Source organism: Herpailurus yagouaroundi, unplaced genomic scaffold, assembly GCF_014898765.1.
Source record: "Herpailurus yagouaroundi ecotype Mexico unplaced genomic scaffold, PumYag 160, whole genome shotgun sequence".
Classification (NCBI taxonomy): domain Eukaryota; kingdom Metazoa; phylum Chordata; class Mammalia; order Carnivora; family Felidae; genus Herpailurus; species Herpailurus yagouaroundi.
The window spans coordinates 2,517,042-2,544,253 of record NW_024412401.1 but is presented as its reverse complement, the minus strand read 5'-3'; the positions used below and the strand labels follow the sequence as shown (position 1 = coordinate 2,544,253).

The 27,212-nt window shown below is 40.6% G+C and overlaps 1 long non-coding RNA gene across 2 annotated transcripts; it reads left to right on the top strand.

Annotated features, from left to right (window-relative positions):
* The first annotated feature begins 1,935 nt into the window (after positions 1-1,935).
* Positions 1,936-25,370, top strand: LOC121034380 (uncharacterized). Of its 2 annotated transcripts, XR_005792398.1 has the most exons (3): positions 1,936-2,159; positions 6,733-6,827; positions 25,346-25,370. It is a non-coding gene; the product is annotated as an uncharacterized LOC121034380 (long non-coding RNA). The 2 variants fall into 2 exon arrangements; XR_005792397.1 differs by lacking the exon at positions 1,936-2,159 and having other exon boundaries at positions 6,086-6,827.
* The last annotated feature ends 1,842 nt before the right edge of the window (positions 25,371-27,212 follow it).

Here is a 27,212-nt window from a genome sequence, read left to right as displayed (position 1 = left end):
AGGTGAGTGGCTGACTTCGGCTCAGGTCATGATCTCGTGGTCCATGAGTTCGAGCCCCACATCGGCCTCTGGGGTCAGCACAGATCCTCAATCCCCCTCTCTTTGCCCCTCCTCCACTCACGCTCTCTCTCTCTCTCAAATAAAAGAATAAAAAAAACCCTCCCTACTTCTTATACCTTCATCACTTGAAGCCAGAGTTGTGGCTTACTCATTTTTTGTTTGTTGTGTAGCTGACACAGAACTGCCCAGCCTTAGCAGTTTAGTAGGTCAATGTTAACTGATTTACAGAATGGGCAAACAAGTAAACCTCGCTTCATACGTACTTCTTGTGACTGATACTTGGGTCCATTCGGATTTCATGTCATGTGACCAGAAGTAAAATTAGGAGCACCTGGGTAACTCAGGTCATCTCAGGGTCGTGAGTTCAAGCCTCCCGTAGGACTCTGCTGGGCACGAAGCCTACTTAAAAAAATAAATAAATAAAATTTACCATAGTTCAGTGCTGGAAGATGTGACAAATGCAGATGTATTGTGTGATGTATTGTTGAGAATAAGAACTCCTGAGGCTTGGATGTCAGACTCTGAATCCCCGCTGTGCATGTCTTTGGGCAAATCATTTGACCTCTCGGTGCCTCAGTTTCCTAAGCTATAACGTGGGGCTAACTACAGTACTAACCTCACAGGTTGTTGGGAGGAATACATGAATTACTCACTTTGAAGTGCATAAAACAGTGTCTGGCTTGTAGTAAATGCTAAATAAATGCTAGTTATTGTTATTTTAAACTTTTGAGTATGGCATTCTGTGTTAATATTTACCCATAACACTTATACATTTTTCCAGATATTATGCTTAAAAAATGTAAGGCTATAAAGCAATAGGTTAAAGTCATAAATTTCCTAGTAAAAACTTAAATATAAATTAATGAGCAGACTTAAAACTGCCATATTTCTAAGTTCGTGACACATTCACGAGGCCAGCTTGGAAATGATTCCCAGTCCCTGGTTATCAGAGAAAATTCAATTCCAAAATTAAATCATCTTATTTCTCCCCACCACAGAGTATAATGATAAATAGTCATGTTTTGCATTTTTCATCCAGTTTGATGGCAGTCTTATCTGACTCTCCCCTTGGGTGGATCCCAAGGGATAGGCTTGAATCACGGTTTCCAGACCAAGTTTTCCAATCGAGCGTGTTTGCAGTAATAAGACTGATGGCTTGATGCTTAAAAGGAAAATGCATGTGTTAGGGCGCCTGGGTAGCTCAGTCAGTTAAGTGTCTGACTCTCGATTTCAATTCAGGTCATGACCTCACAGCTTTGTGAGTTTGAGTCCCACACAGGATTCTGCACTGACAGCACAGGGCCTACTTGAGATTCTCTCTCTCTCTCTCTCTCTCTCTCTCTCTCTCTCTCTTCCCTTCCCCCAATCTTGCTCACTCTTTATCAAAATAAATAAACTTTAAAAGAAAAAGAAAAGAAAAAGTGCGTGTTTGCCTTTCATTCAGTAGAGACAGAGACTCTGGGCACTGGGTGGAAAGAAACAGTGTACAAAGGCTGAGGAATTTTAAAACTAAGGTACCTTTGGGACTGGGAAATAAGTCTGGTGTGACTGGAACAAATGGACGATAAGGCCAAGGTCACTTCTGAAGGGACTTCTGACAACTTGTGACATTGGCAACACAAAGGAGACAAAAACGAACGCTCCTCAGGGCACTTCTTCTGGGATGTGCTTGGAATGCAGTTACATTCAGAATAAGAAGCCCAGTGGCTGGATCCCCTGAGCCCAACCATGACCATGAACTCCACTGGCTCTTGAGAGGAAACAGGTTGGGCAGGAGGACTGCCCCAACAAGGGAGGCTCCAAGCAGCTGGGTTGAGGAGGCTTAAAGATCCTTGGAGTGAGTCCTTGCTGCCCTCCTCGAGGAGAGGGCTGGTGTCCATTTCCTGATTGGTGTCTGGACAGAGACTTTTAAAGGAAAAGCTATACCTCGCTCTGTGTGCAAATGCTTGGCCCATAGCGCTTTGCCTTTTGGGTGCGGCAGATACATACCAGAGATTCAGCCCTCAGACCTGGCTGGCTTCGCACCCAGAGTTATTAAGAAGATTGCTTGCTGTTCTTAGAAAATACTTTCTGATCTGCCCACTGATGCTTGAAATTGCGTAAGTACAGATGCAGTTATTAATCTCTTTGGTTTAAAGAGTTTTAAAACTAAAATTAAAGATAATCCCAACACCTTGCACCCCACACCCCACCCTCAACTAGCAAGAAATGGTTGGTTTAATGGGAAGTGTACTGGCTTTGGGACGAAACGAACTTGGATTTGAAACGTAGTCACGCTACTGACTGGTTCTTTTTCTCGTTTAATCTCTCGCGGACTCCGTTTCCTTATGTAGAAAATAACAATAGTCATACCTTCTTGAGTTTTTTGCTTGCTCGTTTTTGGCGAGGAGAAGCTAGTTTTATGCAGCACAAGGATCACCCAGCAGAATGCCTGACATGTGGTAAGTGATCAATAAATAGCATAATTAATTAGAGCCTTGAGATCAGGTGAATCATTTCATGATCCCCTCACCATTTTTTTTTTTTTTTGAGAAAGTTAAGATTTTTGGTGGAACCATTGGAGACAATAAACAAAATCTCCTGAATTGTTTTCCAGATTGGCATGGAGCCATGGCTCATAACCATTGCTTTCCTTAATTAACCTCCTCGATCTCAGGCTTAGCCTGTGGCAAGTCCGCAGTGAATAGAGCAGAGGTCCTGGGGATAATGGGTGGTGTTCCACTGACATCTTAAGTTGCACACTGGGAAAAAGAGAAAATAGTGGTGCATCTTCTCCCTTCAACTGCCGGCCGCCCACTCCATCCCACTCTCCCTGCAATGCTTTTATTTAGAAACCTCCTTCATTGTTTTCTTGTTTCCCATCATTTCTGGTTTTCACCACTTTGGTCTGGACTCCAGAATCTGAACAATTATTCATATGTTAATGATCCCCAGAATTCTGGTAGATAGTAATTAAATACTGTTAACTGTAGGGCTCTGCAACACCTTAGGTGTCTGATGGAGATTTCTGGAAACAGCACTGTTCCAGACACTCGCACCTGTCTCTGGCCCTAGATTTTGCTGACTTTATACCATCCTGCGTTAGAAATGTCAGGTCATTGGACATTTCTTTCAGTTCTTTCAGTTAGGGGTCGTTTGCTTGAGGGAAAAGCTGGCCATCGTGTGGAATGTTTTTGTTAAGGGCATACTTGAACTCTGTAGTGAATACCCTCATCTGTGGGAAGGCTGGGATAGCTATTTATCTGCCAGAAATCATTTTATTCCCCCAGCCAGTTCCAAATCTCTCTTCTCTGTTTCCTGGAAAACTCTCCAGAGACATACTCATGAGACCCCACCTTCATGGGACATTTTATGTCTATGGTCTACAAAATGCACTTATGCAGTTGTGGAAATACCATGGGGCTTTGGATTCAGGCCTCAGTTTAAATCCTAGGTCTGCCCTAAGTAGTTATATGAACTTGAGTACATTATCAAATATTTCTGAGCCTCAGTTGTCTTGTTTCCAACTGATGTGCTAATGTGTGGTTGAACTATTAAATTATTTAATATAAAGAAGGCATCCAACAAGAAATATTAAATATTAGCTCCTTGTCATCTTTTCCCTAGTGATTTCCTTTCTTCCTCCATTCATACTAGTTTTGGAAAATGTGCATTCATGCACACACACACACACACACACGCATACACACACAAGTTAACACGAGGCAATTAAATAAAATACTTCAGGGAACCAAGACCTCTTTTGGGAAGCCGTTTTCTTCCTGGCAAAGGGCAACTGGGTCTATAGAATATCTTCTATTGGAAAAAGGGGCATTCTTTCCCCATCATTTCTGGTTTTCTCCACTTTGAAGGTCCATCATTGGCACAAATGAACGCAATGGCAAACAGAGAGATTTACAGCAAGAAGAATACACTGTGTAGTTTCAAAGTTGGATTTGGGGTGTTTGGAAATGCAATCTAGAGGTCAGGCAGCAAAAGCTGCCTTTGCCAGGCTTGGGAAGGGTCCCAGCATGTTCCCTGCAGTATACAACTGTAGGAGTCAGGGTTATCACTGATGACTGGCACTCTGAACCATCTGAGGGGTACAATCTCTTTCTACTTCTATCAGGGAGGAAATGGGGGTAGAGCCCTGTTATTTCAATCTTCAAAAATCTTACCTGTCAGAATTCACAGGCATATGCAAAGACATTTACCAAAGGGATAGGATAATTTCAGAGAAGTATTCTAATATAGGAGAAACAAAGACTATAACTCTAGCTAACTCCATTGTCTCTTCCATCTCAAAGGAAAGACTCCCTCTGCCTTAGCTCTTTGCAAGAAGATGACCCTCTGTAGGGTCCCCTACATTCCCAACCAGGCCCTCCAGACTTGAGGCACTCAAACCCCATGGGTCTCCTTTTTCAAGTCCTTCTTTCTCTCTGACAACTCTAACAATTCCCAGGATATATCACCACCTCTTCCACTGCCCAGAGTCTTGCTCCTTTCTGAATACCTTCAAATTTAGCCAGGAAGGCATTACATTTTGCTGCCCCCAAGGTGGGAGCAAGTCAGAGAAGAAGGATAGAGTCCCATGAGTGAGGGTAAACCTGGATACAAATTGAAGTTTCTTTTCAACCTTTCCAACAGTGACGTGCTAGTTTCTTTACTAGTTAGATATTAGATATTTTCTCAAAGGTAAACATTATGAAACATTTTGCTTGAAGACAAGACCATTGAACCATGTTGGTGAAAGAATATTTCTTTTTTTTTTTTAATTTTTTTTCAACGTTTTTTATTTATTTTGGGGACAGAGAGAGACAGAGCATGAATGGGGGAGGGGCAGAGAGAGAGGGAGACACAGAATCGGAAACAGGCTCCAGGCTCTGAGCCATCAGGCCAGAGCCTGAAGCGGGGCTCGAACTCACGGACCGCGAGATCGTGACCTGGCTGAAGTCGGACGCTTAACCGACTGCGCCACCCAGGAGCCCCAGAATATTTCTTATCTTACGCAAGTATGGGTCCTATTTGAAACAGCATTCCTCAATATTTTTTTGCCTGAAGGGGTGTTTGTCCCTGTTGACCTTGAGTGGTCTAGTTTTATAATAATATAGCTTAATGGCCACTCTCCCTGTTAACCAAGACATGGCCCCAGTTTCTATTAAGTTCTTTTGATGAAAATTGTCCTGTGACGTTTGATCCCACCCCACTCTCAATTTCCAATACAATGTTGACTTTCGCATTGGATATATAACCTCTTAGACAAAGGTTGGTTAGTTCCAAGGGGCCAGTGTAGGTCAGAAAGGGATGTAGATTTGTAGGTCAAAGGTGATTAACATATGACATAGAACCCAGGTAATTTACTTCTACCATTGGATTATTATATCTGCACTACCAAGAAAAATCAGTAAGTTGATTTTTGGCTAACATCCATGGGAACCTAATTTTTACTCTCTGGAGTATAATATATGATGTAGCACTTCTGTTTGGGCAAATCGTTATCTCATTGCACCCCTAAGGGTATAGAAATAGGGTTAAGGTGAGGATCTTTAATTAAAGCTTAGCCCTGAGTTGAAGAACTAAAATAGGACACTGACTGGTTCCAATTAAGGGTTTTACTGGTGCCTTAGAAAGATGGGGTTGATAGTTAATAGTAGACTGTCATTGTATTGATGCCTTTATGATTTCTTATTCTTATGTGCCCACATACATTTAATCATGAAGTAGCTATCTGGAGAGGCAGTGTAGCAGAAAAGCACCTGAATTTGGGTTGGCTAGACCTCTGTTTAATCCCAATATTGCCTTTTACTAGTTAGTAATATTGGCTAATTTATTCCTTGAGCCTTTTTTTTATATATATCAACAATGGAGATAATTTATACTAAGACATTTTCATGAAGATTTAATGAAATAAGGTATAAAAAGTACTCATCACAATGAATGCCATGCTATGCCCACAATAAATGGCAAATACACCTACATTTTTAGTAAATCGTGTGTGTATATATATATATATATTTTTTTCCATTCCCTAGGGTAGGCTCAGTCATTCATAAGAATATATTTAAGTCTTGACTTAAAACAAACAAAGTCTATGCCATTATCCTGAAAGAGAGATTTGTGACCTAGGTTGATCCTGACGCTTACATCTCATATCGTGATGGTCCGAGCGGGAAGGCTAAGTAATGGGTCTCTCTTTAAGAACTAAGCTTAAGTAGTTATTGCCTACTTTTAGTCACAGTTTATGTAAAAACAGTCTGTACAGTTTCACACGAGATTGGGCATAGGTCAGTGATGTGAGGAGACTGTCCTCTTCTGTGTAACCTGGTGTTTCTGCCTGTCTTCCATGCAGAAGCACTGATTGCTTTTCTTCTGAATTGTCTCTTTAAAGATGGTTGGATAGTGAAGAGCCTTGGAAGATAGGGTATCTCCCTGCTGAGTGAAGGGTGTGTTTCCTTACAGTTGGGTATAATAAAGACGGTGTTCCCTCCAGACCCTGGAGGGCAGGCAGGCTTATTGCCCATTGTAAAAGGTGTGGCTACCCTAAGCCCAGGGTCCTCCTGCTCTAACAGCGGCCCACTGAGCCTATCTGTGTCTCTTCGGTGATACTTGGAGGCAAGGAGAACTATAGCAAATATATTATTCTTGCTTCTTGATCTCTGCTACTCGTGATAAAACCCTTTGTCTCTGACTCAGGAGTCTTGTGCCTTCTGCCAGCATCCATAACTGCGGCAGGCTGATTTGTTAGTTTGCAAGAAGAGTAAAATCTCAGACTCTTCCATTTTTGACAGGTAAGAATCAAGCAACCTCTTTTCTCAAGGTGAGCACCTAAGTATCGTGTTCTTTATACAAAGTGCTTTAGATAGACTATTCCACAATGTTTTTTTTTTTTTTTTCCAATATAAAAATGTCATTCCACGTTAATCCCCACGAAGGGACTAATGCACAAAGGTAATGGGACACCTAACAGGCACGATTGTCTTCTTGCCTCAACCGGCTCTGTACAGCTGTTAATCCCCAGGGAAGACTCTGTAAGGCTCTACTCACTTTGGCAGGTTCCTGGGCTGCAGCTCGGCAAACTGTTGCATGAGGATTTCAAATGGGACTTGAACAACCTGAAAGAAATGATGGAACTTGCAAGTGTGTATTTCTTACCATCAAGGCATAGATGACATACGGGGGGAATGTGGCGCCACGTAGTTTATCCCAAGCAACTGTTTTGCTAATGAGGAAGGAGGTGGATCTGTGGCTCTGTCTCAAGATCAACATAGGTACTTGAAATACGGGAGTTGGTAATGATGCCGCAGAGGAAAAGAAAACATTCCTCAAGGAATGGGAATGGAAGCAGGAGATAGCTATAGGATTAGGAGGCTTAATTTAAAAAATGATCTTTGGTAACACGGACTGCCAAAAACTCAGCTTGCGCCCTGCACCATGTGTGACTTTTGGCAGTAGTTTATCTTTCATGCCGTGCGGAACAATTAGGCCTGTATCTCTCTAAGTACACAAATGTCTTTCCATCATTAACAGTCACACCGACTTCTATGTGGAGGAGCCAGTACTTGTCAATATTTTGCCCGTCAACAATATTTTGATTTCATTGTGCATTTGTCTTTGTTTCTGGTACCAGAGACAGCCCAAACCTTCTACAACTTGCCAAAGGGACCCTTAAGGTCCAAGAGTCCACACCACTGGAGACAGTGAAAAAATGAAGATTCCCCCCCGGGCCCCCCCCAAAAAAAAGCAAAACCTGAGTGAGCAGTTCCAGATAAGGACTGTCTTCCCTGAAAATGAAGATGTATTTGCTTGGGGGTCTAGCTTGCTTTCACGTGAGTTTGCAACACGGCTGTGTTTGACAATGTTGTCAGCTAGAATCGCTCTGAAGGGTTTTTCTCAGACCAAAATAATCTGAAGGTTCTCTGCATGTCCTTCAAGGATCCTCACCTCCTCAGCAAAGTTTGCCTGAGTTGGAGACAAATAAAGGATTCTAATTAGGGCTCTAGGGAGACTGAAAAGCAATTGTCTGAGCCTGTTACTCAACTTCGTGAGCTCATTAATGGACATCTTTGTCTGCATGATTGGAGAAACAGCAGCAAGTTCATTTTGGCCAAACAGGCCCGGGCCTGAGAGACTTAATATTTGATAACAGAACATTACCTATTATTGCAGTTAGGAATGATTGGGTTCAAGCAACAGACTGTGGGCCATTTCAGAGACACAAGAAAGAAAGAAAGAAGAAAGAAAGAAGAAAGAAAGAAAGAAAGAAAGAAAGAAAGAAAGAAAGAGAAAGAAAGAACAAAAGAAAGAAAGAAAGAGAAAGAAAGAAAGAACAAAAGAAAGAAAGAAAGAAAGAAAGAAAAGAAAGAAATTTATGAAGGCTATAGAACTGTGAGATTAAAGAAAAAGGCCTACGCTAAGACCAGTCCTTGGAAAAGAGAAGCAGAGACGCTCTTGGGATCTGGTGGCAGAACTCATAGACAGTCTCTTCAAAATGTCAGGATGTCCAGTTGTGGGAATGAAAGACCTCTCGACATTTTGAATCCTTGTAACACTGTGCTCAAGATTCAAATTTCGAGGAGAAAGAACCTGATTGGTTTAGTTTGGATCAAAGATATAATGTTGGCAGGTAGGACAGAACAATTTGAGAGTCCCACAAGGCTACATCCAATGGGAAGTTCATTCTTCCAAAGGGCTGTCAGGGAGGTTACCAGAGGTATGGGGAAAAGAGGCTGGGCAAACATCAATAGTTATTCATAATACCTAAGAACATTTTAACCATGGTACCATGCATTTGGGAACATCTGATAGTTCTGTGTCTCTTCATGAGATCTGGGAAAAGTGCCATGGTCCTCAAGGCTTGAAGAACAAAGCCCTTGCCAAGACCACAAACTGATTACAGTGACCTGGCCAAATTGTTGAATCTTCTGTTTCTTCTGTTTCTCATATTTCTACATCCTTGAGGAATAAAAAAGCAGATGGACTTAAGTCCTGTTAGCACTCTGCCTTCTTTTTTTTTTTAATGTTTATTTATTTTGAGAGAGAGAGTGAGAAAGAGAGAGAGAGAGAGAACATGTGTGTGTGTGTGCACACGCACAAGCAGGGGAGGGGCAGAGGAACAGGGAGAGAATCCCAAGCAAGCTCCATGCTGTAAACACAGAGCCTGATGCAGGGCTTGATCTCAAGAACCATGAGATCATGATCTGAGCTGAAATCAAGAGTCTGATGCTTAATCGACTGAGCCATCCAGGCGCCTCTGCACCATGTATTCTTAAAAGTAGGTCATATTATTCACAGGATCGATAGCTTCAGACTAGCAGCTGTGGCATTCAAAAGTTCTTTGTAAAGAACTATGGGATTTTTTAAAAAGATGAGTTATGGATTTCAGTGGCACATGGACATTTTTGTTTATCCTGAGTTCATGAATTTCCAAAGCAGTGGGTTTTGACTGGGGAAGTGGAGTCTCTCTCTCGTAAGTTCGTATTTTCCATCCAATGGAGACATTGTGTTATTATTTACCACTTGAGACAGGGGAAGCCAGGAGGGTGTCATGTGAGCAGTTAGGTTAACTGAAAGGCACTCAAAACCTAGAGCAGCCTGATGGCTACCGTTCCAGAAGACAATTTTGAGTAGTATGTGTACCAGCACAGAGAAACTGTGCTGTCTCAATCCTTGCTTCTCAACTGAGGGTAGACATACTGTAGGTGTTATTTAAACTGCTCTCAAAGTTTCAGTGTTCAAAACAACTTTGAGATTCAGATAAGATAGTGGTGACAGAAGAATGTTATTTCATTCAGTGAGTACCTACTACGTGCCCAGCATTGTTCTAAGACTCGGTCCAAGGCAGTAGCTACTGGCCATGTGTAGCACTGGAAGGGGGCTAGTATGACTGAGGAATTGACTTTTTAATTTAATTTAATGTAATTTAATTTAATTTAATTTTAATTACATTTTTCAAATTTTTTTACTGTTAATTTTTAAGAGAGAGAGAGCATGATTGGGGAGGGATAGAGAGAGAGGGAGACACAGAATCTGAAGCTGACTCCGGGCTCTGAGCTGTCAGCACAGAGCCTGATGTGGGGCTTGAACCCACGAACTGTGAAATCATAACCTGACCTGAAGTTGGAGTTTAAGGGACTGAGCCATGGAGGCACCCCAAATTTTAATTATTTTAAATTTAAAAGATGGATACTTGATTCAGTTTGGGAAAACTTTTAAGTATTTTTGGGGCAATGTGGGTATACGAATCTACTTTTCAAACATAAATTTTAAGAAATTTAAATATAGATCAAGCATTTTCTCTGAGAATTCAGTGTCTGCATTGAAGTGTGTCAGAAGTGAAAAATACAAATTGACTTTTGAAGACTTACTAGAAAAAAAAAGAATAAAATATTTTGACATAAGCTTTTCCCACTGATTAGGTCTTGAGATAATATTTTGAACATACTGGAAAATGAAATAAGTTATTGTAATAAACAGTTTCCACTTTTCTAATGAGGCTACTGGAAAATTTAAAATCACATTGCTGGCTTGTGTTATATTTCTATTAGATGGTAGGACTCTAGGGGCTTCTTCATATGCCATTTACTAAATCATTAAAATCACCCAATGAGGTAGGCGTGGACCCTTCCAACTTTTAGAGAAAAGACAGTTGAATGAACCTGAGACATGACTTAAATCTCCTGGGGGTTGGGGTGCCTGGGTGGCTCAGTTTGTTGAGCGTCCGACTTCAGCTCAGGTCATGATCTCACAGTTTGTGAGTTCGAGCCCTGCGTCAGGCTCTGTGCTGACAGCTCGGAGCCTGGAGCCTGCTTCGGATTCTGTGTCTCCGTCTCTCTCTGCCCCTCCCCACTTGTGCTTTGTCTCTCTGTCTCTCAAAAATAAATAAATGTAAAAAAAATAAAATAAAATAAATCTCCTGGGGGTTACAGAGCTTGCGCGGGAGAGCCAGGATTCCAGTTTGGGTCTGTATGGCTCCCCCTTTTCCTGCTTCCATTCTCTTGAGCTGTTCCAGTTATTTCTTCTAGGGAAACCAGAAGAGCTCACAGGCTTTCTCTCTTGATTAGTCATAGTAAATAAAACATTGATAACCCTATTTGTGGACAAGAGGCAGATGGAAACAAAACTTCTACCTTCTTTTCATGTGGCAACAGGAAGAATATTTGAGTTCTTGCAAAGTGAACGAGCAAAAAAGCCCATTTGCATGAATAAATGGAGTCTCACCAAGGAAGTTTAAAACCTACTTGAAACATCAGAGTGAAATTTGCTTAGCTAAACGGCCTGGATTATTTGATTTGATTTGATTTATTTTATTTCATTTATTTTATTTTATTTCATTTCATTTTGTTTCATCTATTTCATTTCATTTCATTTCATTTCATTTATTTTATTTTTTAAGGGGATTTGAAATTTGAGGGACCAGCCTAAAACCAATCATCATCTTTGATACTAATTTATTATTTTTTTTTTCATGCAAGTAAGGCTTATTTATCAAACACAGTGTTGATTCAACACTAGGAATTCTCAAAATTGGGTTCATTATATTAATGGCACCCAATATATGATCACCTCAAAGAACGTGAAAAGGCATTCCCAGGCACTAATTTTTGATGTGATCAGTTAAAAATCAACTTCATCCCCCTTCTCCTTGATCACTTTCTCCCTATAATAGGAGCCAACCGGGACAAAGCCTCCCTCCATCATTTGTATACCTGGGGACCCATCCATGACAAGCACAGAACTATGAGGGAGGGACGAGAATCCAAGCTGAAGGAGGGAACACACCGTTTTAGGGACTCACCAGCTCACTCGGGGAAAATGTTTTCACCAGGAGTGGGGCAACCAGTTAGCAAATCATTGTTTGCACCCTTGCTAGGGGCCAGCTGACTGCCTGGAAAAGCAGCCTCACTGCTCCGCACCGGAATGAGCGCTTGCCTCCCATAGATGAGTTTACCTGCCATGATCGTGGCAGGAGCCCGCAGACTGAGAACCCCACTGATGTCTCACTGTGAGGAAATGTCGCTGCCTCTGTGACAAAACCAGGCAGCCCGTCCTCCTCCCTCCCGGAAAAGGTTTTCTTGTTATGCCCTCGATGCCACCTACCTACCTCTCTGGGCTACATTCCCTGGGGTTGGGGGAGGAGGAGTTCTCACCAGGACCGCGTGATGGGCATTCTTGCCTGGTCCCTTTCTCCTGCGGCAGGTTGGTCCCCCCCCCCCCCCATCCCCCGTCAGCAGAACCCTAGGCTGCTGGAGAGCCTTGCTATTTTTACTTCTCTGCAAGGGGATCTCGGGTTACAGATTATATACCGATGAGGTAAGGTACAGGTACGCAGACTCATGTTTCTAATTTAACTTGGCACTGGTTTCAAACATTAAACAGTCTCTCTCCCAAGCTCCCCCTGTTCCCGCTCTTCTTCTACCGCTGCCATCTCACTTGATCCTCATTCTGAGGGTCACTTTCCTTTCCCGCTAGATCACCCCACTTTCAGTCTTCTTAGAGGGGGGACTAGGGAAAGGTAAGTTTCACCTGAGATCAAAATCCCCTCTCATTCCCCATGAACTCAAGGGTAGCCACGCTGTTTAAACACACGTTCTCGTAATAGGTGAATATTTGTAGGATGTTTCAGAGGTTTTCAATTGCTTTCACACATTCGTCACAGATAAGCCGTGCAACAGCCCAGAAAAAAATTAGGATTATTGCAATTATCTACAATTTGCAATTGAGGGGTTAATGACTTGACCGGGACAGGTTAATGACTTGACTAAGAGTTCACTGTCAAGACAAAGTACAGACGTGATGGATGGTGGAGAAACAAACCTCTGGTTGGAGGTACCGCCCTAAAAACAGCAGAGTCTGGAAAAGTGGAATACTTTTTTATTTTATTTTTTTCCTTCTGGGCCCCAGACCAATCTCTTGGTGTTTAGATTGCAGTGATTCTCCCTGAAGCCACTTGTGTAACAAGCACACCATATGTTTTCTATACTCTGTCTTATGAATTTGAAACTTTAGCATGAATTTAATTAGAATATAGGTGTTAGGGAACAGGGGACACTGAAATTAGAGTAAAACGAACAGGGGTTACTAAGAATCAGAACCCAAATGGTCATGCATTTTGTTTCTTAAAAATGTGCCTGTGTACTCAATTAGCATTTAAAAATATTTCCACATTAGCTTTAATGAGACATTGTGGGGACTTCAAAGTCGTTACATTGCACGGTACTGATCCTTAAGGAGTTTCTAATAGAAGAAGTTATAGGAAAAAAATTTGTAAATAAGGCAAAGCTCTTTCCAATCAGAATTTTGCTACATATTTGGCAACTGAGAAAGATTCTTAGAGGGGGAAAGTGATTTAGTTTGGACCTCTTGCTTATTTTATTTTATTTTATTTTATTTTTGGTTTATTTATTTTTAGAGAGAGAGAGAGTGAGAGAAACCCAAGCAGGCTCTGCACTGTCAGCATGGAGCCCAACACGGGGCTTGAACCCACAAACCACAAGATCATGACCTGAGCCAAAATCAAGAGTCTGAGGCTCAACTGACTGAGCCACCCAGGGACCCCAAACCTCTAGTTTTGAATTGTGACCATTGTGTTTAAAATGGTGCTGTTCCTCTCTCTTTAGACAAGGCTGTCAGTGCACCTACTTGTTACACACCAGTGCATATACTCATACACGTATACTCAGTGTGGGGCTCATTCTCGAAGCCGTTCACAGTGCCTGGTTTGTGTTCCTAGACCGTAAGAGCATGAGCTGCTGAAAGGCAGGAACAACACCTCTTGTTTTCATTTATTTATTATAATTAAAATTGCTATAATTAATTTGTAATTAATTTTGCTATAATTTCCATAATACACAGGGTAGGTAACACGTGGCCTAGCAGAAGGTTTGGAATTTATGCATGGCTTCAACAAGTTTCTTGCTTTCCTTGAGCCTTCATATATGCTCATCTGTAAGAAGGGGAAAAAGATATAAATCTATCTTCTTGGGTTGTTTAGAGCATTAAGTGAAATTCCTATGAAGCAGATATAATGGTGTCCCACAGATAGTGTGCAATAAACATGCATATATGGGAAATACTTTATACAGTAAGTATATGTACACACACCCCCGCCACCATGGACACACATAAGTTCACATTTGTCTGCTCACAAGGATAATTCCCAGCAGCCTTATCTTTCCTCATGTTGTCCCTGATGCTCAAGCACTAATTTTTTTTTTTCAGAAGAGTGAGGCAAAGACATAATAATCATGAAGAGTTATATTGACATTTGCCATTGATGACTTTCCTTTTTAAAATTTTTATTTATATTTGAAGGAGAGAGAGAGACAGAGCATGAGCAGGGGAGGGGCAGAGAGAGAGAGGGAGACACAGAATCCGAAGCAGGTTCGAGGCTCTGAGCTGTCAGCACAAAGCCCAATTCAGTGCTTGAACTCACAAACCGCGAGATCATGACCGGAGCCAAAGTCGGATGCTTAACCGACTGAGCCACCCAGGCGCCCCGTGACTTTCCTTTTAAATACAGGTCAAGGTGACACATGGGGAGAGGACTGTGTGGTGCATGAGAAGATGGCTGAGTTGATGACAAAGTGCCTCACAAAGTCCCAAAATAAAAAGGAATCAAAGTGGAGAGACGAGGACGAAAAACCTCTTGAATTTCACATGATCATGTCAACTTTCTGTTTCGCTCTGAATCGTTTGAAACTTTGAAAGGAACTTTTAGTCATAAATCACTTTAATTTGTTCTCCACTTAGGCTCCATTTTAGCATGGAATCATTTTTTATGAACACCTCATCCAGACTAATTCATTTATTTCTAGTGGAAGAGGAATGGGTAGGGCTCGTGCTAATTCATGCATTCATGATTTTTTTCTCTCTTCCGACACAAGAACAAAAATAGTTTCCGGATTAGAGGATTTTCGTGTTGATATTGTCTTATTTAACACATTTTTCCCATATGTATTTTCTGTGTATGTTTTTTTGAGGTATAATTTGTATATAATAAACTGCCCATCTTTAAGTGCACAGTCTGAAGATATTGGCCATTGTACACAGTGCAACCAATGTCATAGTCAAGTATCTTCCATTACTTCAAAATATTCTCTCTCACCACCTCAGTCAGGTGGCCACACTGATCTCCACTCTTACCACATTCAGCTCTGGCTTCTTTCACTCAGTTTAATGCCTTTAATTTATTAATTTTGCTATAATTAATTATAATTAAAGTTGCTAAAATTAATTTGTAGCATGATTCATCCATGTTGGTGCATGTATTGGTTGTTTGTTCTTTTCTTTAAAAAATATTTATTGGGGCGCCTGGGTGGCGCAGTCGGTTAAGCGTCCGACTTCAGCCAGGTCACGATCTCGCGGTCCGGGAGTTCGAGCCCCGCGTCAGGCTCTGGGCTGATGGCTCAGAGCCTGGAGCCTGTTTCCGATTCTGTGTCTCCCTCTCTCTGCCCCTCCCCCGTTCATGCTCTCTGTCTCTGTGTCCCAAAAATAAATAAATGTCGAAAAAAAATTAAAAAAAAATATTTATTGATTTGAGAGAGAAAGAGAGAGAGAGAGAGATATAGAAAGAGAGAGCAGGGGAGAGGCAGAGAGAGAGAGAGAGAGAGAGAGAATCCCAAGTGGGCTCCATTCTGTTAGTGTGGAGCCTGACATGTGGCTCAATCCTGTGAACCATGAGATCATGACCTGAGCCGATATCAAGAGTCAGATGCTTAACTGACTGAGACACCCAGGCATCCCAGTAGTTTGTTCCTTTTGTTCCTGAGTTTACTTTTGAATTCTGTCCAACTGACCTATAGATTTATCCTTAGGCCAATACCATACTGCCTTTATTAGTGTAGCTTTATAGTAAGTTCTACAATCAGATAGTATAATGAAAACAGTTTTGTTCTTTTGAAAATGATTTTGCCCATTCTATGTCTTTTGTCCTTCCATGTATAGTTTAGAATCAGCTTCTCAGTGTCTTCCAAGAAAGTTGCTAGAATAATTGGAATGTTTAATCCACTACACAAAACATTACACATTGTAGGATTGCACTTATATGAAGTTCTAGAATAGGCAAAACTAACTTATGGTGGAGAAGAAAATCAGAACAGTGGTTACTTGCCAGGGTGGGTGGGAATAGATTGGGATGGGATATAAGAGAACTTTCTGCAGAGATGGAATGTTCTCTCTTTCGACGGGGTTTTAGATGCACAGTTGTATACTGTTTGTCAAAGCTCATCATATTAACATACTTAAGATCTATGCTTTTTGTTGTATGTAAATTTTACCTCTAAAGATGCAAAGAACTGTACACAAAATTACTTGGTTAACATACTGTGTATTTGAAGATATTTAGGAATTACCATTAATCTTTCTGTTGTCTCAGCTTTTTCGGAAAAACAATCAACCACAAAATATCAGTGGCACACAGCCGGAGGCATTTATTTATTCCTCACTTGTCTGTGAGTTGTCTGAGGTGGTTCTGCTTCAGGCTATAGATTTATGAATTTATTGGGGGGTGGGGGGGCTTCAAGCTTCAGGCTGGGTCCAGGATTTCTCCACATTCTTCCTACACTCCTTAAATTGGTGGTTATTGGAGGCATTTTCCAAAACGTAAGAACACCTGAGAGTAAGCCCAAACGTGCAAGTACATTTCAAGATTTGCATGGGCCATGTCGGCTAGCATTTCTTTTCTAAAAGCAAATCACATAGTGAAACCCAACTCCCAAGGAGTGGGGATACACATGAGGCCAAGGCAAGGGTATGAATGAATCATTCCAATAAAGAGATGTATGTGAAGAATTGTGACCGTAAGTTCAGTCTACCAAGGTGGAATCATACGATTGTGGTATGGTGTTAAAGATTTTCAAAGAGGTTTTACTTTGCAGATGGATACTGAAATATTTATGGATTAAATTATATGATATCTTGAATTTGCTTATAATCTTAAGAGGGAGAAGTGGGTTGAAGGTATACAGGAAAAATATTGGCTATGAGTTAATAATGACTGAAGTCAGGTGTGGGTGCTAGAGGGTTCAGTATACTAGTCTTTCTACTTTTGTGTATGTTTGCACTTTTCCCATAATAAGACATTGCAGAAATAGGTTAAAAGAAGTCCTATATGTTAAACTGGTCCCTTTCATACACGAGGAGACTAATGTTGTGAGAGGTTGTGTTCCTTGTTCCGTGATGAGACAGCTAGCGGTTAGGCAGGATGAGGCTGGGACCCAAGCCAATTCTTTCTCTTCGTTGTGGCTTTCAGTCATTTACTTGGTAGTTCCCTACATATTTATATAATAGTAGGCTCTGTGTAAAGTGTTATAGATAATGGGTAAAGGTTTCTCTTAAATTCCCCCGTCTAGTGGGTCACTATGCAAGTAAACAGAATATAGTTATGAGGCTAAGTTGCAGAGACAAAAGTCCTGGGGATATTGGAAAAAGCATACCTAGATCTGCCTGAGGAAATCAGAGAAGTCTTCATAGATGAGGTGAGGTTTAGACTGAGACTTGTAGTACTAGTTGCACAAGCTGGAGAGAGAGACTGCGTGGTAGGCAGTAGCTACAGCATGTGCAAAGGTGGTGAGGTGTCAGGGGCATGGGGTTATGGCGCTTTGGGGGAATTACACGTTAGTGTGGTTAAAGGCTAACTACAGTGTGTGTGTGTGTGTGTGTGTGTGTGTGTGCGCGCGCGCGTGCCTGCCCTGAAAGATTCTGGAGGGAAAATACAGGAGAGATGAATCTGTACTAACATGCTAGGCAAAAAAGTTGAGATTCAACTTTGTGGGTCATTGCTACCTTGCCTAGCTATTCCGAATCACCTGTGACTCTCATTAAACTACAGAAGCTTAAGTCCTAGCTCTGATCTAATGACTCAGAATCTCTAGGGGAGAGGTGAGTTTGGGAAACATGATTATGGGAGCTACTGAGGAATTTAAAGCAAAGGAGTGACGTGATCACATTTACATGTTAGAAAGACCACACTGGCAGCTATGTAGAGGTTAGACGGGTGCAAAGTAGGTGCACAAAGCTAGTCAGAAAGATGAATCAGATGACTCCTGCAAGAATCCACGGGAGATATAATGAGTTCCTACACCAGAATAGCGGCAATAGTGAATAAGTAGAAAGGACGTTAAGGAGCTGAGATGGATAAGCTTCAATGAATAATTGCCTCTAGAGAGTAAGAGAGGAGGATTCTTCTTTAAATGTCTGGCTTGATGGGTAGTAGGACAATGTTGCTATTCATTTGCAGGCATGGAGTTCAGGGAAAAATAATGAGCTCTCTTTGAGACTTGTGTAGACTGAGATGCAGGACTTATATAGAGAATTATCCAGAATTATCCAAGTCTTGAGAAAAGGTTTTTTTTCAAGAGAAAAACCTTAGCTGATGATAGATATTGAGAAAGTGTCAATATGAAAGTTTTAGTTAAAACCCTAGGTCTGTATTAGATAGGTCATGTAGTTTGAAAAAAAAAAAAAATAATAAGTCAGAGCCTAGGCATGCAGTGGCATTTAAGGGAGAGACAGGGAGGGGACCTGGATGGAAGGAGAAGGAGAAGAGAGTATAATGGAAATCGGATAGAAGAAAGTGGGCAACTAGTCAAATAGGGATGGCAGTATTCTCACTAAATTCAGCCAAACAGAGGTTGTTGGCCTTGGGGCACAATATGTGGGATACTGACCGCAAGGGCTATAGATTTCAGTTGAGGACTAAGCGGAAATTAAGGAAACAGAGAACAAATGTAGGTAACTTTCTAGAAGCTTTGAGGTAAAGTACTCCTTTTTTCTTATTTGAGTAGGAAACGGCATTTTTGGTGAGGGAGGTACACACAAGACCTGTGCTTCTTGACAACAGGTGTGAGGGTTTACTTTTCACACGTTTGCCATAACAGATATGAATACTTTTCAGTTCTTTTGGTGAAAATTCACTGGCTACTCATTCATTGTTAATTTATGGCATAGATTTGATACTTGGAGTAAGTTTGTATGAAAGAGACCAGATGTGACTACAGTGTGTCCAAAAGGATGCATATTAATTTTATTCACTGAACAACTATGTACCTCTGTGAGCATCTACTCTAAGTTGGTGACATTCATATATGTTTGCATGCATCGGGAGGGATACTTTCTTGTATGGTTGCATAAATTGTAAAACTAAATGATATACTGGCAATTCATCAGATCTTCCCCAGTTTTTCAAAATAAAGACTTTGAGAGGATATTGATTGACTACTATGAATTTTAAGACAAGCTGGTCAGGAAAACACATGTTAACATTAATTTTTTCCCCCATGATTAGATTTTTTTTTTTTCCTTCACGAGCTTTCAGGGTCTTAGGTAAGGTTTTAGAATGCATATCTATTTAAAATTCCCACTTTATATGCTATCTAGTTATAACTCAAGCACTTTTTTTTTTTTGAACCGCATGTATGATTACATATGGCACCTATTTCAGCCAAATTTAGAGCTCTTATTACATTTCTTCAACCCTGTGTAGCCTAGCTGAGTTTAAGCAGGATTGAAACAAGCAAACTTTTTTTATTAAATTCTGTCCTAAAAACTTGTTGACACCACTGTCTTCCCCTTCCTCTCCCATATTCATCTGTGAAGCTGAGAACAACCTTAGGCTGACGAGAATCCTGGGCAATAAATGAAATGCAGATGAGTTTTAGCTGTGCTATTGTCAAGACTTTTGTTGTCTGAGTAAAGGGAGCCTTTCAGATAAGGGCCTAGATAATTTGACCCTAAAAGGAATTTGATCTTTGATGAGAGGATGAGAGGTTACTACTGTGGTGGCTACTCCTGTAGCTGGGATGGTTGGTGAGGCAAGAAAAGGGGAAAGACAGCCAGAGCCTGGGTCTAGAATGGAAAGCTAAGAAAATCAGTAAGAAGTTTCTATTTCCTGCCGTATGGTAAATGAGGTCATCTGAAAGGAGCTGGAAATAAATGACAAAATAGGAGAAATATTTTCTCAAATGCAGAGCTAAGCTCTCAAAGTAAAAATAAAAAAAGAAAAAAGAAAAGAAAGGAAAGGAAAAGAAAGGAAAAGAAAGGAAAAGAAGAGAAAAGAAAACAAAAGAGAAAAGAAAAGAAAAAAAATTTCTTGAGGACTAAAATCACACACAAGACATATGAAACTAGACTAGTGGATAGGCACTGAATCTGGCTGCTTAAAGGGCATTAGTACATCTTGATAAGGAAGAGTCTTATCTTTTAAGTGCCTTTCAGGGATAGAATAGGACTTGGCTGAGCAATGAAGAGTTGGAATCAAGACCCTCTGGTGTAACATGGAGATGCTTGAAGAGCTCATTCTCACTCAGTGGAAGGGGTAGGCTTAAGAATCTTCTGGCAAAGACAGGCAACAAAGAAATTAGCCCTGTCTTTGTCATGGATCTGAAGAGTAGAAAATTCCTTATTTACCTGCATCATCTGGGAAAAGTCAAGCCAAGACATTAATATAAAGAGGTCCTCGGGGCGCCTGGGTGGCGCAGTCGGTTAAAGCGTCCGACTTCAGCCAGGTCACGATCTCGCGGTCCGTGAGTTCGAGCCCCGCGTCGGGCTCTGGGCTGATGGCTCAGAGCCTGGGGCCTGTTTCCGATTCTGTGTCTCCCTCTCTCTCTGACCCTCCCCTGTTCATGCTCTGTCTCTCTCTGTCCCAAAAATAAATAAACGTTGAAAAAAAAATTAAAAAAAAAATAAAAATAAAAAATAAAGAGGTCCTCCATTTCAGTAGCTCTTAGGCATCTGGGGAAAGCAAACAGAAATCCTTTCTGGAGATATGAACCCTCAACTCAAGATGGCAAAGACCACCCTAGATCAAACCCTTTCAACAGAATTGACAAACAGAAACTAAAAAAACACAAATGGAGACAAGCCATCATGAACCAGAGTCAGCAGAATCAATAAATATCAGTAATACACATCTAAAATTTCAGGTATTAGAACTATGAAAGAAAGGTATATATGCATATGTATGCACAAAATGTTGACAGAAATGGGAACTGGAATTAATAAATGAAAAAGAAACAAAAGTATTATAAAAATGATAAGCAAGTATCATCAAATAATAATAGGCATATTTGGAAGAAAAAGCACATACAAAAGTAAAGAAAAATACAATCACCAAAGTAAAGAAATTCAATGGAAAATTTAAGCAGTGAATTGGTTAAAGCTAACAAGGGCATTAGTGAACTTGAGATTCGTTCTGAATAAATTACCCTTAATGATGCACACAGAGAAACAAAGGACTAGAAAAATGACAGAAAGGATAAGAGATAGAGAAAAGAATGCAATCTAACATATATCCAATTAAAATTTAGATTGAAAGAGTAGAGAGAATGGAGGAGGAATAATAATCAAGGAATAATAGTTGAAAGTATTTTAGAATCAATGAAAGACACAAATCCTCAAATTCAGGAAGGTGAATGAACTCCAAGCAAGATAAATACAACTGCACAACAAACACCAGAGGTAAAGAAATACTTGAAATAATTTATATAGAAAGAATAGATCACACAGAAAGAAATAATGATTAGGGGCGCCTGAGTGGCTCAGTCGGTTAAGCGTCCAACTTCAGCTCAGGTCATGATCTCAGGGTTTGTGAGTTCGAGCTCCACACCGGGCTCTGGGCTGACAGCTCAGAGCCTGGAGCCTGCTTCAGATTCTCTGTCTCCCTCTGTCTGCCCTCTGCTGCTTGCACTCTGTCTCTCTCTCTCTCTCTCTCTCTCTCTCTCTCTCAAAAATAAATAAACATTTAAAAAGATTTAAGAAAAAAAGAAAAGAAAAGAAATAACAATTAGACTGAAAATGGACGTTGAGTAACAACAACAGAAGCCAGAAAACACTACCTTTTCAAAGATCTGTCAAGTAAAATTTAGTCAAACCTTAGCTATCACTCACAAACAAGTTGAAATAAAGACATTTTTGGACAAGCAAAAAAGGAGTGTTGGCTATCAACAGACTTTCACCAGGGGAACATTTGTAGGTTACATAGGAAACTACAGGGAAAAGAAATCTGAGTCCATAAGGAAGGACAGAGATGCAAATGGAATGATGAACAAATAAATTGGTAAACCATACGAATAAACGTAATCGAAAACACTGGAAAAAACTAACTGTTCTTATACTAGCTGCCAAATGTCACTATTAAATGTGAAATTAGAAAATAAGGTAAAGAGACACCTGGATGGCTCAGTTGGCTGAGCATCCAACTCTTGATTTTGGCTCAGGTCACGATCCCAGGGTGAAGGGATTGAGCCCCCATCAGGCTCCATGCTCTCCTGCCCCTCTCCTTTGCTCACACACCCTCCCTTTCTCTAATATATATATATATATATATATATATATATATATGTATATATATACATATATATATGAACTAAAAATCTGTATTAAAATTTACAATAAAAAGGGAGCCATCTGAGTGAAAGTATTCTCAGATATTTTGATTAAGCAGAGGAAGATATGTTGATTAATTTGGCACTGTGTTATCTAAGAGCATGAGGATTTAAGGTAAACCCTAGAATAATAGAGATACTTGATAATACTTACAAAGCAGTAGAGAGAAATATGTAATAAAAATGTCATCAAGTAAAAATGAGGCACAAGATGTGGAAAAAAAAAGCATACACAAATAGGTTGAGTGGAAAGTGCAAATTAAGATGGGAAAATTAAATCCAAGTGTCATAGTCATACACAATGAAATGAGACAGGTTTTTATGGCACACAAAAACTGCATGAATTATGTATCCTCAAGTATCTAAAACAAAAATTGGAGAATTACACAGTATAATTGTAATTCTACGATCACATTGAGAGAATTTGTGACACATACCTTAACAACTGGTAGGTAAAACGGAGAAAAACTTGGCAAAAATATAGAAAAAATATAATTAAGTTTCATTTTATAAACATGTAACCATTGAGGAATAAACACTTTCCTCAATCATGTAGGAAATATTTGTGAAATTTGATCAAGCACCGGGCCATTAAAGCAAGTCTCGACAAATTTCAGAAAAATGTTATCAGACAGATTTTTATTTTCTGACAACGTTAAGTTAAAAATCAGTTGCTAGAAGGCTACTCAAAAAGCCCTATATATTTAGAAATGTAAAAGTCCATCTCACAAAGAAAACTTGAGGGAGAAAAGAATAAATAAAAATGAAAATTTGAATACTCTTAGAATAGACTAGTGATGGGGAAAAAATGCATATCCAACTTGGAGGACACCTCTAAATTATTCCACTGAAGATATCAGACAGCCCACTTAGGAAAAAATAAATGCCAAAAATTAATGATCTATGGATACCACTTAATAAGTTGGATAAAAGATAACGTATGGGATACCTGAGTGGCTCAGTTGGTTAAGCATCCAACTCTTGATTTTGGCTCGGGTCATGATCTTACGGTTTGAACCCCGCATTGGGCTCTGTGCTGATAGTGGAAAGCCTGCTTGCAATCCTCTCTCCCCCTCTCTCTCTGCCTCTCCCCTGCTCCTGCTCTCATTCTCTCTCTCTCTCAAAATAAATAAACACGAAAAAAAAAAAGAATAAGAGAATATTTTTGTACAAAGAAGAATGAAGGAAATAGTAAATGTAGAAATTAATTAAATAATAAAGACACCACAGCTAAAATCAAGATTCTCTCTCTCTGCCCCTCCCCCACAAGTGTGTGTGTGTGTGTGTGTGTGTGTGTGCGCGCGCGCGTGTGTGTGCGCGCGCGCGCGCGTTCTCTCTCTCAAAATAAATAAACATTTTTTAAAAATCTTTAAAACTTAAACATATACGTTGACACATATGCAAATACATACAAATAGCCTCATTAGGAGTGAGTTCCACAGGATTTTCAAGGAACAGATAATTACAATCTTCCACAACTACTTCCTAAATTAGAAAAACAGAGAAGTCTTCCCAAGTCACTTTACATTTAAGTATAGTATGACGTTTAAAATCGTGAAGGTGACTCTGGAGTCAGTATTAAATATCTATTGCATATAGACCAGGAGATTCTTTTATTCAGCTGATCAGGGTTTAGATGGAAACCAATTTCTATCCTCTGAATGTGGATGAAATACGAAATGCAGGAAAAGATAAAGTAAAAGAAATCAGAACTATAAATCAGTATCAAAAAATCTTATTTCCCAAGCAACCAAAAGTTAGGGGGTTAGTTTTTGATTTGAGAAATATGCAACAATGGGCAATAAAAGTAAACAAAAAAAAAAAAAATCATGGAGCACCTGGGTGGCTCAGTCAGTTAAGCATCCGACTTCAGCTCAGGTCATGATCTCGCGGTTTGTGGGTTCCAACCCCACTTCAGGCTCTGTGCTGACAGCTCAGAGCCTGGAGCCTGCTTCCAGTTCTGGGTCTCCCTCTCTCTCTGCTCCTCTCCTACTCATGCTGTGTCTCTTTCTCCCCAAAATAAGTAAATGTGAAACACAATTAAAAAGAAAATCATCCTATGTAGTTCACCAATGAGTTGAGGCAGGGTAGCTAGTGGAAAGAGGAAATGTATCTTTTTGGATAATGTACTATGGAACAGGTATCTTAACTCGGCACTACACGTATTTATCTTTTCAAGTCATAAAGCTCTGAAGTACGTATTAATTTTTCACATTAGGGAAAGGAAGCTCAGAGTCCCAAACTAGTAAATCGTGGAACCAGAGTTACCTTAGCCCATGGCTATTTCACAGGAAGACGAAGCTTCGTTCCTGACACCAAGTTGACCCTTAAGGAAGAAATATTTTCTAAGATCAAAATGAGAATAGGAGCCGATTTAACCAGATAGTGTAGCTCTTCTGTACCTACAGCAGACTCTTAAAACAAAATGTGAAATGTGCTATTCATTTAGAAAGTGTATGAAATGAATATGTACCATTTAAAGAATAGTGATAAACATTTGAGAACGCACCATGCGGATTGTGAAATAAATTATTCTTGGTAACTTAGAAGATACCTGTGTGCCCCTCCCTCCCCACTCACCCAATGCTTCCCAGGAACAGCCACTATATGGACTTTCGTGCTACATGGTCTCTTTAACTTCTTTATGGTTTTACCACCAGTGGAGATATCCTAAACAAGACACTATTTATTTTTACAAACCTATGTAATGCCTACTCCCGGATTGGATCATTATCCAGAAAAAAAAAAAAAAAAAAAAGAAGCTTTTAAAGAGCATTTTTGTGACAACAAGCAAGTATTGTATTCGGAATTGGTATCAGATAATAGCATCATATCAACAATGTTAAGTTTTCTCAATTTATTAAATGTGCTATGATGAAGTAACCGGAAGGTTTGATTTTAAGAAACACATGCTTGGGTATTTACAGATAACAAAATTAAACATATGGTGTACAAAATACAAACCAAAGAAGACAGAGCACGGTACAACTTGCTTCCTTAAGAGGAAGGCCCCCAAGAAAAGGTAAGTTGAATAGTTACTCATTGGCATCTCCTCTCTGGGAGTTTCCAAGACCCTATCTGGGGGAAGTCAACGGAGTGATGGGTGTGTCCTTGCCCGGATGGAGGGGACAGTCACCTGGGTTGAAGGACAGTGTGGGTTGGGGACAGGTTGCAGGGATTCAACTTTCTTGCCCAGGCTGTGCAGTTTTTGTACTGCACAAACCTGCCTGGTGAGATGGCAGCAAGATGGAGGTTGGCAAATGGTGCTGATTAAGCCCATGCACTCTTTCTCAAGAAGTAGACCCTGGAAGGGATGGCTGTTTGTAATTCCTTCTACACAACTACTTTGTAATTGTGTTTGCCTTTCTAATTTCTTCTACCTAGAAAGGGTTCCTTCTTTCAGGCAGTTTATCTGCCCAAAGGAGGTGCCTTTTAGAGAATTTCCACGAAGGCTAGGTTCTCGCTGATCGAGTTCTGCTAGCAGCTTCTCTGTCCCTAGTTCTCCATGAAGTTTCTCCTTGTTTGAAACTCTTGACTGTTCATTTCTGGATTCAGAGACCCCTAGAGCTGTCAGTTCCTGTGCCTCGTGAAGATAGTTGGCTACAAGTTGCATTGGCTCTCTGCTCTCTCCACAGCCGGTTCAGGGTTTGACTGGCTTGTGTCAGCTAACTCAGAGACGACTCACCACTGGAACACCTGATTTCCAGGTCCGAAACTTGGTTGCTACATTTGCTTTCTTTTCCTCCCTGTCTTTCAAGGTTTGTCTTTTTAAAAATCCCTTTAGTGAAGTTTAGTGGGGTTTCAGATGAAGCAGATCGAGATGCCCATAATCATTGTTTTTTATTCCTGTCTTAAAAATATGCGTCCTGTAGAGAGTAATGTGAGAGAAGGTAACCACTGGATTAGTAGAGCCCCAGGGATGAAGTCTTTGGATGAAAAAAGTCCTCGATGTCCCTGCCTTTTCAGATAATGCTCAGTTCAGTTGTAGGCTCTGCAGCGCCATGAGTTCCTGGTCCAAACCTGGCCAGGCCTGGGAGTGCCCCACATTCTCCATCCCCTCTAGGTGGTACAGTCTAGAATAAGTTTCATTTTTCTAATCCTGATATATGTGGTTAGTGCCAACCTTCGACTCTAGCAAGAGAGTCCCCTGCCTTTGGCCCACACTTCAGGCTCCACACTGGCCCTTCTCTGGCGATGTCTGCAAGGTTATGGCCATGTCTCCATGCCTAGCTGAAGTCTCAGACCATACACTGGAATTTTCAGCCCAAGTAACCCCAGGCCTGTGTCCTGGAGCCATCTGGTTCTCTTCCCTGTATGTAACCTGAGAGTGCACCCCACTGCTAAGTTTGGATGGAGAGGTAGCCAAAGGACAGGTCTCTATAGAAGGTATGACAGGCAGTTGGGTATATGGGCTAGGTATCAACATGTGACCACGTGACGCGCTTTGCTGTGACAGACAGAGTTGGAGTGAGAAGAGATGGGCTGGGGCCCAGAAGCCAGGGGATATGCCATCTTGTCCCGGTATGGATAGAATCCTAAAGAGTCCAAGAAATCTTCACTCAAGTCTGAACTTCTAGGTCCTTCTGAATATACTTTCAAGGTAGAAGGATAGAATATATTTTATGAAATGTGTAGCTCTGAGTTGAATTTCAAGTTTTAATTCTATTGTATGTGGACCTCATGTTTTACATTTACTCTGGGTACCATACACATTAGGAGGGGGTGCTGTGTGCGCAATGAGACCCCAGGCAAATCTGTGTTCATAGAGATGCATTCTTCCCACAGTCAATCCCA